Source organism: Protopterus annectens, chromosome 3.part0 (assembly GCF_019279795.1).
Source record: "Protopterus annectens isolate FY-2018-M chromosome 3.part0, PAN1.0, whole genome shotgun sequence".
NCBI classification, from domain to species: domain Eukaryota; kingdom Metazoa; phylum Chordata; order Ceratodontiformes; family Protopteridae; genus Protopterus; species Protopterus annectens.
Window position 1 is genome coordinate 161,441,221 of NC_056731.1, and position 15,388 is coordinate 161,456,608.

A 15,388-nucleotide genomic window follows, 5' to 3' on the forward strand; every position below is an offset into this window, starting at 1 on the left:
TACATTGGATTTGCAAAGATGACCTCTAGGTATAATGGATATTTGAGGCAGACTGTGAAAGATCACTATAGTGGAATTGCAAAATGGCATTGTTTTATGGAAAGAGACTTGGCCTTCCTCAGTCCCAAGGTTCCCTTTATCTATCTATGTCAATATGTATAGCTATATCTATACATCTATATATCGATATATGCATATTGATATAGATAGATATCCTGCTATATTTATCTACAGATAGATAAATAAATATAGAGATATGTTAAACAAAACATGTTGTAATACAGGATCACTGAATGTGGTCCAATTGTCTTTACATCAGCCTACAGATGATCAAGTTCAACTTACTAAATTCCATCTGCAGGAAACTTCTGAATGGGAGAATTGTGTATCTACTCCCTCTGGACCAATGACATTAATGTCTTGGATTTACAGGGTACTGTGTATGTGGAAGCAGAGCTTTCAACCTTCAGCCATTAAAAATCTGTACAAAGGCTATTGAAAAGTAGATACATCCAGACAAAAATCTGGTCATCTAATTACTATAAAATTTGAATACTAAATAGCACATAACTTTCCCTACTTACAGTAGCAATGTGAGATACTACTTAGAAACACAAGTTCAAAAACTGAGAATGACAAAAATGTTATGAAAATGTACACATATTATTAAAGTCACCATGTAAATTCTGTAGAATTTAATGAATGATACTGGAAAAATCTACCTCACAAAGTAATTTATTTTTGCTTCTGAAAATGGGCAATATAAGACATGGGTCCTCTTCCTTTACAAAATTAATGTCACTAGTATATTGGTCATGTAATGTGACTTTCTATATACTAAACAGTGTCACAAATCTTGTGTGATGGGGGGATTCAGAAAATTGTGTGAATGGGTAAATGAAGTTTGGAAATACAGACATGCCTCTAAAATAGGTACATCATATGCAGGTGGTAAAGCAGGCCTGCAAATAGATAGATACCTCAAAAATAGATACAGTTGAGAGGTTTGTGTGGCAGAAAGGTGGAACCTATCCCTACCACACTGTGGTACATTCTGTGGCAGTATGGTGAAACTTACCCCCCACAACACGGTGGTACACCCTGTGGTAGTATGGTGAAACCTACCCTCCTCCACACTGTGGTATATTACAGTGGCAGCATGGTGAACCCCCCCCCCCCCATGGATTCACTGTAAAGATGGCATCCATAGGCAGATAGGCAGATTGCACAGATAGCTAGCTAGCTAGCTAGATAGGTGGTTATACAACTAATCCATGAACACCTATCAAACTCAGCTGTTGGCAACAACAGAGATCTCTTCAAAACTTATCAAAAATAAAAAAAATAAGTAAATAAAAGCACCTTCTGGAGGGAAGCAAATTTCCCCTACAGCCCCACAACTCCTGCTACTTATATGCACCAACACCGAGGTCACACAATTGTGGAAAAAGGGAAAATTCCGTAACGCAAATGTAGTGCAATCTCGCACAACTCAGTAATGGCAATGTGAAATAAAACAATGTTATATGTTATGTATGGTCATTGATGTTGTCTGTGCCTATGTAAAACAACCTCTTTGTTAGTATTTCACCTGTAAGTTTCTTCAGCTTCTTGAACACGTGACAAACCCATTCACTTTTTTTCTTAGACCTCTACATCTGAAAAAGTAATATATCTCTAACAAAGGAGTGTATATTTTGCCTTTGCAACAGTTTCTAATTTACACTGTTGACATTTTGCAGGTAGTATATCATTGTGAACATAATCTGGAAAGCTGGAAATGAAGTCCATTATTTTTATTTGCATACCATGTGAATCTGATCTTCACATCATCCCTCCTTACAAGGTGAGAACCTTAGCAATAACTTCTCATCACAACTTCTTACATACTGTCTGAATCTGTGCAAGAGCTACTTATCACCCATTCTTGCATACTCTGAGAACTGGATTCTTATTAAATTACTCAATGCTCAGATAAGCAAATGACACCATATTGACCTGTGAAAAGATAAAAAACAGCAACATTGACTAGAACAGGATGTCTACTGTGCATGATTGTGGCACAGCAGGAATTAGGGTATTATTCCTTTCCACACTATGGGGCAAACTCGGAGTTGGTATATATAATTAGCAGGGGGTTTGCCATCCCCTGTAAAAACAGGTGCTGTGTGAGTTGGTCTATGTCGATGTTCTGGGTTTTCAAGCTATCTCACATGATATTCTGTAGTTTGCTAATCTGAGAGTCCACTAATTTAACAGGAAACTGTCAGAATCATAACAAGAACTTCTTATCACCTCTGTCCTCCCAGGTCAAAACTGAAAAAAGGATCTAAAGAATCAGTGGGCCCACTTAGTTAAAATAAAATATAAATAAACAAAAAGTAAATCAATAAAACTCTCTTTTTCTTTCTCTCTTTTTAGATGATTCTAAACTGACTTATTTAATCAGTGTGGTACACTTGTGTATATTTTTAAAATCAGTAACACCATTTATCCTTCCAGTTTTACCCATAAATCTTTACAAAATTACTCCCCTAAGTTCCTCAGGACATCATCTATTCATCCATGCAAGTTTTTTGCATCTAATTTTCATAATAACGCAAATATAATTTATTTGCTGATTTTTTCCCCCTCATCTACATACTTTCAATCCAACCTGTTTCTTCTTGTCATCAAGCACTCATTAAAATATTTCTCTGTCTGTTTAATTGCATGTAATATAATCCTAATGTTGTCATAACAGGTGCTACTGGCAAAATATTCAATTAATGTTTATTTTGATTTCCTATCGCATCTCACTTCGAGCAGAAAACTGGACTTTGTGTCTCAGTTGCATTTAGGATCATAGGATCATAGGAGGTTACTAGGCTAATGGCCCTAGGGCCCCTTACAAGCCTAGCCAAGTTTTACCCTTATTTCCCCGATCAGCACCTTTCACCCCTGTCCAAGAGGGACATAGGTGGAACCCCTGAAGTGAATTTATGGTTACCCATCCAATCATCCAGAAATGCTTTATACAAACACCTGATCAATTGCACTGACTCGGCTGTACCTGATAGGACCAAAACAAGCTATTCAAGGAAGAGCAAACCTGTCTTGTGGACAACTGCCACTAACAGGCTTTACAATAAGAGGGAGAAATTGCTGTCTAAGAGTAAGACAGAGTGAGCCCTAAAGTAGAAACACTCCCTTCTCAGCTTAAACAAGCAAATAAGACTTCTTGTGAAGTCCTCCAAAACTAACTACAAATCCAAATTAGCTTCCTCAACCAAAGATAACCATAAGGCATTCTTTAGTTACATCCGTAACTTAAAAGTAAAGATCTAGATTTGTGTTAAACTGGTAATTAGTGATACCACATATATCGAACCTGTGGACATTGCTAACCTGTTAGCTGACAGGTTCTGTGAAAACTTCACTCCCCTGTCCCCACCACACTTACCCCAAGACATCCCTACCACCTGTCTTCTGTGTTGTATTGCTAAACAGCAGGTCGTGAATGCCCTCTCTAAGGTCAAAAACATAGTATCCAAGGGACCTGATAATATCTCAGAATGCATTCTAAATGAGCTCAAACAAGAATTAGCAACACCATTGAGTAATCTTTTCAATTATGGTCACTGGCTTCATCCCAGCAGAATGGAAAAAGGCCACCATCATCCCCTTGCACAAAGGTGGTGCTTCCACTGACCCCGGGAAGTATTGACCTATTAGCCTGACAAGCCTTATCTCCAAGGTCATAGAGAGAATCATCATGGACCTTATCAACAAAGATATTGGTAATCTCCAAACACTTAACCCTACTCTATTTAGATTTGTCAAAGGGAGATCATGCCCGTTAAACCTGGTGGACTTCTTCGAGACAGTCACCAAAGCCCTTGATGAGGGGAAATCTTTGCATACAGCCTACCTAGACTTAGCCAATGCTTTGGACACTATCCCCCACTCAGGCATAATTGACAAACTCACCCAGCTAGGTATCAACCCATATATAATTAGATGGGTCGTTAACTGATTCACTGATAGAACCCATATAGTCAAAATAGGGAAATCCATCACCAACAGCAGACCTGTAACCAGTGGTGTTCCACAGGGATCAGTCCTGGGACCTCTACTGTTTGGAATCTATTTCTCCAAAGTGCAAGTTAAAACTAAAGGTCTGCGGCTGACAAAGTTTCCTGATGACTGCAAACTGAGAGAGGTCATAGAATCTCCAAAAGATATCAACATCCTACTACAGCATCTTACACAAACAAATGACTGGTGCCAAAGTCATGGCCTTAAACTCAATGCAATAAATGTATTATCATTCCTTTTGGTAAGAGTGACGTTCCTGTTATCCACCATATCAATAATAACACCCTAAGTTTGCACCCAGTAGTGAGAGACCTGGGCACACAGATTGACAGCAACCTTACCTTTGATCACCACAGTGGTAAGAAGGGCATTCTATATTGCTCATCTCATAAGTAAGGGCATTGTCTCCAGAAAAAAATAAGTTATAATCTTCCTGTACTCTTCCCTCATCAGGCCAATAACTGAGTACAATGCCCTTTTTGGTATGTACCTTTCCAAGCACCTGCAACAATTGGAGAGACCACAAAGGTTCCTCACAAGGAAAATTCAAGGTCTTCAGCATCTGTCCTATGTGGATCATCTGAAATCACTGTCACTTTATTCTGTTTCATACAGACTGCTCAGAGGTGATCTGTGTTCTGCAGATAAGACACTGCTTTATTGGAAATGCTGCATATCCATCAGCCAAATGGTACACGGGTTACTCACTCTAATGGCCTTAACCTGATATGTGACATTAATAGAACCTGCTGTTGGGACAGATTTGTCTCCCTGAAGTTACCATACCTTTGGAACAAACTCTCGCTTCATGTCAACAGAGCACCTCATTGGTCCTTAGTGAGTATAAAAACGCAACAGAGACTTAGACAGACAGACAGACAAACATAAACAGACTCAAAAACTGATATGTGAGTTTCTGAACAACTTCTGGTAATTTTTTAGCAACTGTCTGAAGGAAGTTATATAGAGATTTTCATCCCACTGGCCAATAATAATCACTCAAACTACATTGGCAACCCTGTACCAACAGAGACCAGACCAGCCAAATACAGAAAAGAAAGAAAAGGAGGTGGCGTCTCCATCCTCTACTCTGATGGGCTTAACCTCTCACCCTTCCTAACCCTGACTTCCAGACAGCTGAAATAATCATTCTTAACTGCCACACAAGAAATTTGCAATTGCTTCCATTTACATCCCCCTGGAAATAATATCCCAACCCTGGAAAATATATTATCCTGGTTTTCCCACAACATTCACTATGAAACCCTCATCCTTGGTGATGTCAACATTGACTGGTCCCCTCTCACTACTGACTCTCCACAACTTAGCATAAACTTAAAAGTGTTCCATCAGCTGATAACCTGTCCCACCCACCTGCACAAAACCTCTTCCTCCAGTTCCACTATTGATTAGATCCTCACTAACTTCCCTAACCTCTACCATAATCCATCTACTCTACCTGGCTCCCTAAATGACCATCTTCCTATCTCCATTCTAAGACACTCTACCCAACTAAACACAAGTTCAAAATAAGAAACTACTAAATAAAATTGAACTCGTACGGAAGACAGCTGGCACCTCGTTCGTTAAGTTACTTTAATAGGTTTAACTTTTCGTTCATTTCCATGACTGAACTTCTTCAGACAACAAATACAAATACAATTAACCAACAGCTACATTTAAAAGTCCGCAATTTAAGTCACATGTGGTTCATAAACCAATCACTACAACCATGCCTAAAACATTGCTTTCTCATAGGCTGTACTATACTTTTTTTAAAACCCGCATAGCATTTTTATTGAAAGCCAAACAGACATAAAACAAGTAACCACAAAACATGAACCTATCATATTATAAAATGCAATATTATTAAAATATAATAATAACGTAGAATAGAAAAGGAATATATACAATGGAACCAACGAGACTTTACTCTCAGATGGAATTATATTTAAAATAATAAGCCAGGTGTTTATCTCCTTATGATGTAAATTATTTTAAAAATATTTAAAAAATATTTAAAAAGAACCCCAAAGTGTAAAACTTAGGTTGACTTCTACTAACTTTCTGGGGAAACTTAATGAAGTGGCTAGTAAGTTAGATCAATCAAACATAGCAGACCTCTCTGTATGTATTTTATGACGTCAGATTTCATCTATTCAGACTTTTCAATTTTAACATGCATTTAATAGAGCATGCTTCATTTAGACCTGGATGTCTAAAAGCATCTAACTTTAATTGCCACAAAAGGTCTAATTCCTCAAATTTAAAACTTACTGGTCCTCCCCTGATATTAGTACCAACTTGGTCAATGGCCGAAAATCTAAAGCTGTGCTCGTTAAATTCCGCTATATGTTTTGCTAGGGCATTTTCTTCTTTCCCCTTGTTTATTGCATATTGATGTTCGTAAATACGTTCATGGAACCTACGTTCCGTTTTCCCAATATAATAAGCAGAACAGTCTTGGCAATTAGCCACGTACACTACCTCCTTAGAATTACAGTTCAATTTCTTTTTAATTTGATATGTTACACCGTTGATATCACACGTTGGTCCGATTTTTAAGTATTTACAGAAATGACAGGCCTCACACTGAAATGTCCCTAGCATACTAGGTTTTTTTGACTATCTTACACTCTAACAGATTCTTCAAATTTGGTCCCCTTTTGTAGATAATTTTGGGTAAATAACCCACTTAAGAACATGTAACTTTTGCTTAAATGGATATTTTAGCGTAATAAATGCAATGTTTCCTTTCAGAAGAAGCTTGTGAGATGTTATTGTTTCTTCTTGTAGTGTGAGTCACATAACAGCTGCAGTGAAGTTTTGGGGCAAAATTTACTTCCAAATGTATTTATACATTCATTCATTTGATAACTGGTTGAATAAGCTAATTTGAGGGTCGCTCTTCATTTACAGTGACACGTGCATATTAAAAGACACCAAAACAGTAGACGGGCACTGCTACTTTCATATAAATTAGTATTTAAATTTAAATAATATTATTATTGTATAAGTTGCACCTTTAAGCCTTCTGGGTAAGATTTGTTTACCTATGTAGACTATGGTAGATTCAGCCATCAGACAGGATTATAGCCATCAAGTGTTTTGTTTAGGGTGAGATTTTTATATGGGAGGGAAATATATCTTAATGTGTTAGATCCCAGTATTAAGAATGTCTTAACGCAGTCCACTGCCTGTGAGTGACTATGTAGAGAGATTGGGGAGAGCCTTGAAGAACTCATATTCTTGGTGGAATGGGACATTTCTAAGGTACGGATATATATATATATATATATATATATATATATATATATATATATACGGATAAAGAACAGAAACAATAGATTACATATCAAGAGACAGCTAATTATAGTCAAACAGGGAAGCAGTTGGTTTTCTGCAGCAGTACTCTCATGGCAAGAGAGAATGGATCTCTACATATTGCTGAATGATACCTCCAGCCTACATACATTCTGAGTTAAGGATTAAACAGCGTATGTTCAGTGTAAGAAGTATATAAGAAGCAGGATATTCTGCTATTCTGCTTTCATTTCTGAAGATAATTTGGTTTTAGAAAATCAAAGACAGAAAGAGAATGTTGCACTGACCGAGACTCCAAGATATTACATTTGTTTACTGTTGATCTGTCATTTGCAAAAGATATAATACTTTTACTGTTTGGGTAAGACTGATTTTACTTTAGGTTCCATATCAGAAAGCATGACTGGATGCAAGAATAGCTAATACAAAACAAATTTGTCTTTCTGAAAAGTCTATACAAAATAACCACCAGACCTTCCAACAGAAAGCCTAAAATAAATTTTTCACAAAGAGTGGGAAAAAGGCACTCACAAAACTGGCTCCCTTTTGAAATGTTGGCACTCAAAATGCTGAGTGCCTACAAGCCGAAAAAAGACTGAAAATACAGGAAAACAGCGAATTTCGAAAACAGTTCTTCTTCATTAAACTTCCTTTTGCAAGAGAGGCAAACCCCCCATGCATACGCCATGTGGTGGGCAGGCCCCTCACACCCCCCAAACTCAGAGAAAAGGGAATGTTCCAAGAAATGGATTCTCAGGCTTAGTATAAATAAATCTGATTTTTTTCAAAAAAAAAGAAACCAAACACACTTCTGAGGCTGCAGAGGTTAAAATATAAACCAAACTGAATAACAAGAACAACTGTTAAGGTGCAAAGGAACTCGATCAAAAATGTTTTAACGTAGTTTCTTTTAATATCTGCTTTTGTAAACTTTCATCAGAACAAATACAACAATAAAAACAGATATCCTTTATATACCAGTGATCTAAAAATCAACCAACAGCATTATTCCAATTAATCAAAAATGACTACCCCCCCCCACTTTTAAATACTTGATTAACTGTTAAATGTTTTATATCCTTTTAGTTTTCCATCTCTTAAAAGCATATAATATTAATGTGTTCATTTAAACTAGGTAATCAGCTTTCAACTGTATTTGCCATTGAACTTCTTTCTTCGCTACCTGGTTTTTAAAATCACCCCCTCTTTTATCAAAATAAACCTGCTCTAATACAGCAAAATGAAACCTTTTACATTTCTGACATACAACAGTGTGTTTAAATAAAGCATTATTATTATTGTGGCTCTTAATTGCATACAGCTATTCTTTTATTCTTTCTCTAAGACACCTAGTAGTCATGCCAGTATAAAAACTTTCATATCCAGAACAAATTCCAATGTATATAACTCCAGTAGAACAACAATGAAATCTTCCCAAGATCTTAATTGTATATGGCAAATGTGGCAAAGTCATGCATGGCTCTTCATAAATAAATATACAGGCTGAACAACCATTGCATTTATAGGTCCCTCTTTCTTTGTTAGTATTAGGTGGAAAAACTTTTGTTTCATCTTTTTCTAACAATACAAACTGGGGTTGTTCACCAAAAACTTCAGGTTAATCTTTATTCCCACTTTGCAATTGTCGTGAATTATATTTTTAATACCTAATGTGTCCACTGACATGTCAAGTGCACACCAAGGAACATGTTGCATGCTGGAACTATTACTATTCATCCTTAGTCTATTACCATAAGTTTTCTTAATGTTCAAAGCACCCAAAAGAATTGGTTTAAACATTGCGGAGCTCTTGTTTTGGACTTCCAGTGCTATCTTTTCTAAAACGTCAGGGCTATAACCTCTGTCAACAAAAAGGGTAAAAAGGTCAGCCTCAGTAAGAAGCTGAGATCCCTCATAAAATCCTCGAAAGTTAGTTAAGAAAACAAAATCGCCACTGATTCTAAACACAACCACAAAGCATTCTATAGCTATGTTAAGAATCTCACTGGCAACGCTCAGATCTGCTCTGAGTTACAGCACAATGGCACTAAATATACAGAACCAACTGATATTGCCAACATCCTGGCAGATAGGTTCAGTGCTAACATTACCCTCCTCACAACCCCTAAAGGGCCCATCTCTATACCGGAAGAATGCAAAGTTCCTGTAATCATGGCTGCACAGGTAAAAACCATACTCTCCAAAGCCAAGAACACAGCATCCATGGGACCTGACAACATCCCAGGTTGCATTCTACATGAACTGCAGAATGAACTGGCACCCCACCTAAGCACCATGTTCAATCATAGCCTCACCTCAGGTTTTGTGCCCCCTGAATAGCACACAGTGATGGTTATCCCAATCCACAAAGGGGGAGCCACCATGGACCTGGGAACTACTGCCCCATTAGCCTAACTAGCCTGGTCTGCAAGGCCATGGAATGTATCATCATGGAACTTATAAACAAAGACATTGGTAATCTCCAAACTCTGGACCCCACCCAGTTTGGGTTTGTAAAAGGCAGATCATGTCTCCTAAACCTGATAGACTTCTTTGAAGCAGTCACCAAAGCCATAGACGAGGGTAAAGTGGTTCACACAGCCTATCTAGATCTTGCCAAGGCTTTTGACACCATCCCCCACTCTGGAATTATAGATAAGCTCACTAAACTAGGTATAAATCCCTATGTCACAAGTTGGGTTGCAAACAAAGTTCACAGATGACTGCAAACTAGGAGCCATAATCGAAACTCCTAACGATATGGACATCCTACAAAAGGGCCTCACTGAGACAGATGCCTGGTGTCACAGCCATGGCCTCAAGTTCAATGCCAAAAAGTGCATTGTCATCCCCTTTGGAAGAAACTCTGTACCCATGAACTACCACATAGGTGGTAGTCGAATTAACACCGAAAGTGTGATAAGAGACCTTGGGACACAGGTGGACAGTACTCTCTCCTTTGATAATCACATTGCCACAGTAGTCAGGAAATCCTTGTATGTGGCACACCTCATCACAAAAGGTTTCTCATCCAGGAAAAAATAGGTCATTGTTCCCCTCTACTTGGCACTCATTAGACCCATTATAGAGTACAATGCCCCTTTTGGTATGTACCTCACAAGACATCTACAATAACTGGAAAGGCCGCAGAAATACGTCACAAAGAGGATTACCAGCCTCAAACAGATGCCCTACACAGACTGTCTCAAAAAACTCCAGCTTTACTCAGTCGCATATCGCCTACTCAGAGGCAATCTCTGCCTAACATACAAAGCTATGTCAAACCCAGAGCTTTTGGGCATGCTCCACTTAAAGAAATCCCAATCTCTCTGAGCTATACACTCTAGGGACCATGTCACCACAATAAATAGAACATGCTGGAGGGATAGATTTCTGTCCCAGAGACTTCCCATACTCTGGAACAAACTACCTATCTATATCAAACAAAGCTCCTCATTAGCACTCTTCAAGAAAAATCTTGATGATTGGATGGGAAATAGGAAATTCACCCCAGGAATCACCTCTGTGGCTCTGCTTGACAGAGGCACAGGAAAATTATTTTCTTGGGTGGAGAAAGCCAGAGTACCTTTTTGGCTAAGCTTATATAGGCCCTAGGGCCAATAGCCTAGTACCTACCTATGAACCTATGAATCTCTTTATCAAAAAAAACATCATTACTTATCATATGGGATGTTGTGTCTTTTGGCTTTTCCTGAGTAGGGGTCACCACAGCGGAACTCTGGTCCGCTAATGATTGGCAGTAGATTTTTATGTGCTGAGTTGCCGCCCTGATGCACAACCTTCAACGAAGGTACGCCCATTCAAGCATGTCTCCACACAGAAGACGCTCTAGCTGAGAATCGAAAGGGGACAACGTCTTACTGTGAGGCGACAACGCTACCGCAGCACCACCACTGCAGCTATTACTTATCATATGGGATGCCCTGATGAATTGTCCTCTAAGGATATTTCTTTTTATCTTGTGGTTACTACAGACATGGAGGTAACTATTCGAAAATGTACTTTTTCTATGTATCTCACTTTCAAAATTGTTATTAAAGTTATTCCATTTTAGATTTATGTCTGAAAACAAAATCTTGTGTCCAGATTCACCTGTGGTAAATCTAAAAAAATGAATAAATCTCATTTAAATTGTCAGCAAAAGAAATTCTGTCTATATTACCTTCCAAAATAAAAATAATGTCATCCACAAACCTCTTGTAGAAGACAATGTTCTTATAAGACAATGTAGCAGGGAGAATCTCGCTCTCCCACCACCCTAAAACCAGATTGTCATAAGCAGGGGCAATAATTGCCCCCATTGCAATAATTGCCCCATTGCAATTCCCCTTTTTGTTGATAATATTTATTATTAAAAAAGAAAATATTATTTTCAAGTAAAATTTCCAATAAAATGATAAACAATTGTATTGAGATAACATTGTACTTGGACTATTTAGTCAAATAATTTCTTACATAATCTACCCCTTTGTCTTCCGGGATAGACGTAAATAATGATACCACATCTACTGTAATAATACAGTTACTATTGGTATTATATAAATATTCATAATAAAAAATCCTAATGCTATTATGAAAGCTCCACAAATCATGTACGCCAGAAGGTAATTGCTGTACAAAGAGGGTTGAAAATAGAATCCGTGCCTTCAGTAATACCTCCACTAGCAGAAACTATTGGTCTAAATGGGGGAGGGCTGGGTTTTTATGTATCTTTGGTATCCCAAATAACATACTGATATGCAGATTATCAATCGTTAAGAAACTGTAAAGTTATACATCAATTTCTCCATTCATTAATAAATCATATGAATGATATTTCATAAACCTGTACTTTCTATGAATATCAGTTAAAAAGATTTCTTTATACTCATCTTTGTTACTTAACAGATATCACAAGACCACTCCCCTTATCAGCTTTCATAAATCTTAAATTATTGGTTCACTCAATTCCTTTAAAGCTTTGCATTCTGCTGAACAAAGATTTTAATAAGATTTGACTGTTTTGTTCAAAAGACATCTCATTTCTCTTTTACAAGCAATTTCAAAACTTTTAATAGTAAAATGCAATGGAGGATTATAAACTGAAGACGTGGACAAGCTGTTATCAAAGTTAATATAATTTAAAATATAATGCAAGTTAAGTTTTCTCGTGAAGAAACTTCAACTCAAGAATAGCTTGAGTGAGATTTGTCCTACGACTAGAAATAAAAATGTAAACCAAATCTTAAAATGTTCATATGGTAGTTGTGGAGAGTAAATGAACTTAAACACTTTAGTCTCTGGTACACTTTTGCTTAAAACAGCTTCATTTATTTCTTCACTTGGTTCCAACCCCTGCCTGCTCTGCTTCTTTCAGCTGATCCCAAGAGGAAAAACCCATATTAGGCAATCCCAAAGGTAATTCTGGAAAAATCTTCATCATAGTTGTTCTTAGAAGAACTAGCAGTCATGATTTTAGTCCTACTATTTAGTAACTCAGGTGGGTTCACATCATTTCCTGATGACATCATTTCCTGATGAGCTCTTTCTGCTTCTACTTCTTAAAGTGCCAGCATACTGTATCTGTCAAGATGAATTGCCAGATGTCCCTGCAATAAAATACAACGACTGTTGATGGTTCTTCTCCAATATCTTGTTGTTGTTTATCTTTTTAGAAAAGTTGGCATCAATAGTGTAAGCACTGTTTGTTTTATAAACTAGAAGAGCCCTCTTGATCTTCTGCTTGCAAACAATCACCGTCTTTTCGTACCAGTCTACATTAACCAAAAGTTGTTTATATTGATGTTCGGTTTCACAAGAGCTAGCCAACAAACCTCTAGTGTCACTATCTAGAGCTTCTAAAGTGACACAGAACTTGGCTAGCAAAGAATTATTATTTTAAATAAGTTTTAAAAATTCAAGTCCTGTGTTGTTACAAAACTGGACTTGTTGTTGTTGTGTCTTTCGGCTTTTCCCGGTTAGGGGTCGCCACAGCGGAACTCCGGTCTGCTAATGATTGGCAGTAGATTTTTATGTGCCAAATTGCCAGCCCTGATGCACAACCTTCAACGAAGATATGCCCATTCACGCATGTCTCCACACAGAAGACATTCTAGCTGAGAATCGAACAGGACAACGTCTTACTGTGAGGCGACAACGCTACCGCAGCACCACCAAAAAGGTTTGTCATTGCTGACACCATTTGGTACCTTAAAGAAATGTTATCCTTCAGATACAATTTGTAACTTAATGCAGTGTTCAAAATATTTATTTTCAATTGGTAGTACATGATATTTCATAAGCCCCTTTTCCAGTTCAGTCAATAATTCATCCACATTGTAAACACAATCAGAATTAACAGTTTCATTAGATACAAAGAGGTTATGATTGTCATTTAAGATAGAAACATCTTTATATAAAACAGAAGAGGAACCAGTTGAAGGGGTATACATTCATTTGGTCGGCCGGTGGATGGCCGACCAGGAAATGTCAGAAAGCAGTGCAGCAAATACTCATTTTTCCGAACGCAGTATGTGCGAAATGCACAATACCCCCCTTTTGACCCATGGTAACGCTTGTTTAGGTGGTAGAGCGATCGGAAATGTCACATTTGGTGTTTTTTATGACATTTGACAATTCACCACTTTGAAATTCGACATTCTGATTCGGCGTTACACCCAGTCGAGGTTGGTATGGACGCTCAAATGAATGCATTCCGTTGAAGGAATATGTATAACTGTCTCACCACTTTCAGAGGAATCACTGAAACAGTCATCTGTTCCCCTTCTTCAACATTCATCAACCTTTTTGAATTGACCAACGTTGCCAAAGACTCTGGAGTTTCACCCAATAAAGCAACCAAATCTTGCAATGTCCTGTCTTGACTCTCAGACACAGAGTGTAAAGTTAAATCCATTAGGTCATCATCAGATGCACCAACCATCAATATTTTGGATAAGAAGCAAAAATACCAAAAAAAAGAAACCAACATACTTTTGAGGCTCCAGAGGTTAAAATATAAACCAAACTAAATAACAAGAACCATTGTTACAGTGCAAAGGAACTTGACCAAAAGTGTTTTAGCATAGTTTCTTTTAATATCTACGTTCATAAAACTTCATCAAAACAAATACAATGAACACAGGCATTCTTTACATACTAGTGATCTAAAAATCAACCAATAGCATGATTCCAATTAAAAAGTAATCAAACAATTACTACCTCCCCCACCTTTAGATAATTAACTGTTAATTATTTTATATCATTTTGGTTTCCTGTCTCTGAAAAATCACTTAATATTAATGAGTTCATTTAAATCAGGTAGAGAATCAGTGTTCAACTTTAGCAACCTTAGCAGTGGTTCTTATTATTTAAGCCTGATTTTTTAGCCATTCAGTCTCAGTATTTTGGTTCTCACTGTAGTTCTCATCTCCACTTAGCTAGCTTGGTTTACCTTTATATTACCGATATGCACAAGTTCGATCCCAAGAAGGTCGAAAGTGCATTTTCAAAATCACAGACTGTCGAAAAAAAAATGGTCTGAATTTGCAATGAGTGAATGCACAATGATATTCGCTCATTGCAGATTCGGGATTTCAGGTGCAGATCGCACTATAGTGGGGATTGGGAAATGAACCCTTTCCCTCACTGTAGTGCGATCTCGGAGTTAGTATATTAAAGTGGGTGGCTGTGGGGGTGCAGCCCCCCATAACATGGGGAGTGCAGGGGTGCTTGCCCCTCTGCATAACGATGTGTAGTGTATTTTGTAGTTCGAAAATCATTGAATCTGATTTTCCAGATTTTGATTTTTGAACTTTGGTGACATTCGACATTTGATTTAGTGCATTCGTAGTTGTCATTCTCGGTAATATAAAGGTAAACCGCTAGATCATTTTGGCTTGCTACTAGGGAAAATATTGCAGCGCATAACTTCATATTCAGTTTAATTATGAAAAGCAGGTACTTGGAAGAAGCTGGCCTAACAGTG

The 15,388-nt window shown here is 37.6% G+C and overlaps 1 protein-coding gene across 1 annotated transcript in view; it reads right to left on the reverse strand.

The window, feature by feature from the left end:
- The window catches only part of LOC122796791 (dynein axonemal heavy chain 5-like), a 2,204,633-nt gene that overhangs the window by 383,061 nt on the left and 1,806,184 nt on the right, over window positions 1–15,388 (reverse strand). The gene's annotated exons all lie outside the window — the stretch shown is intronic.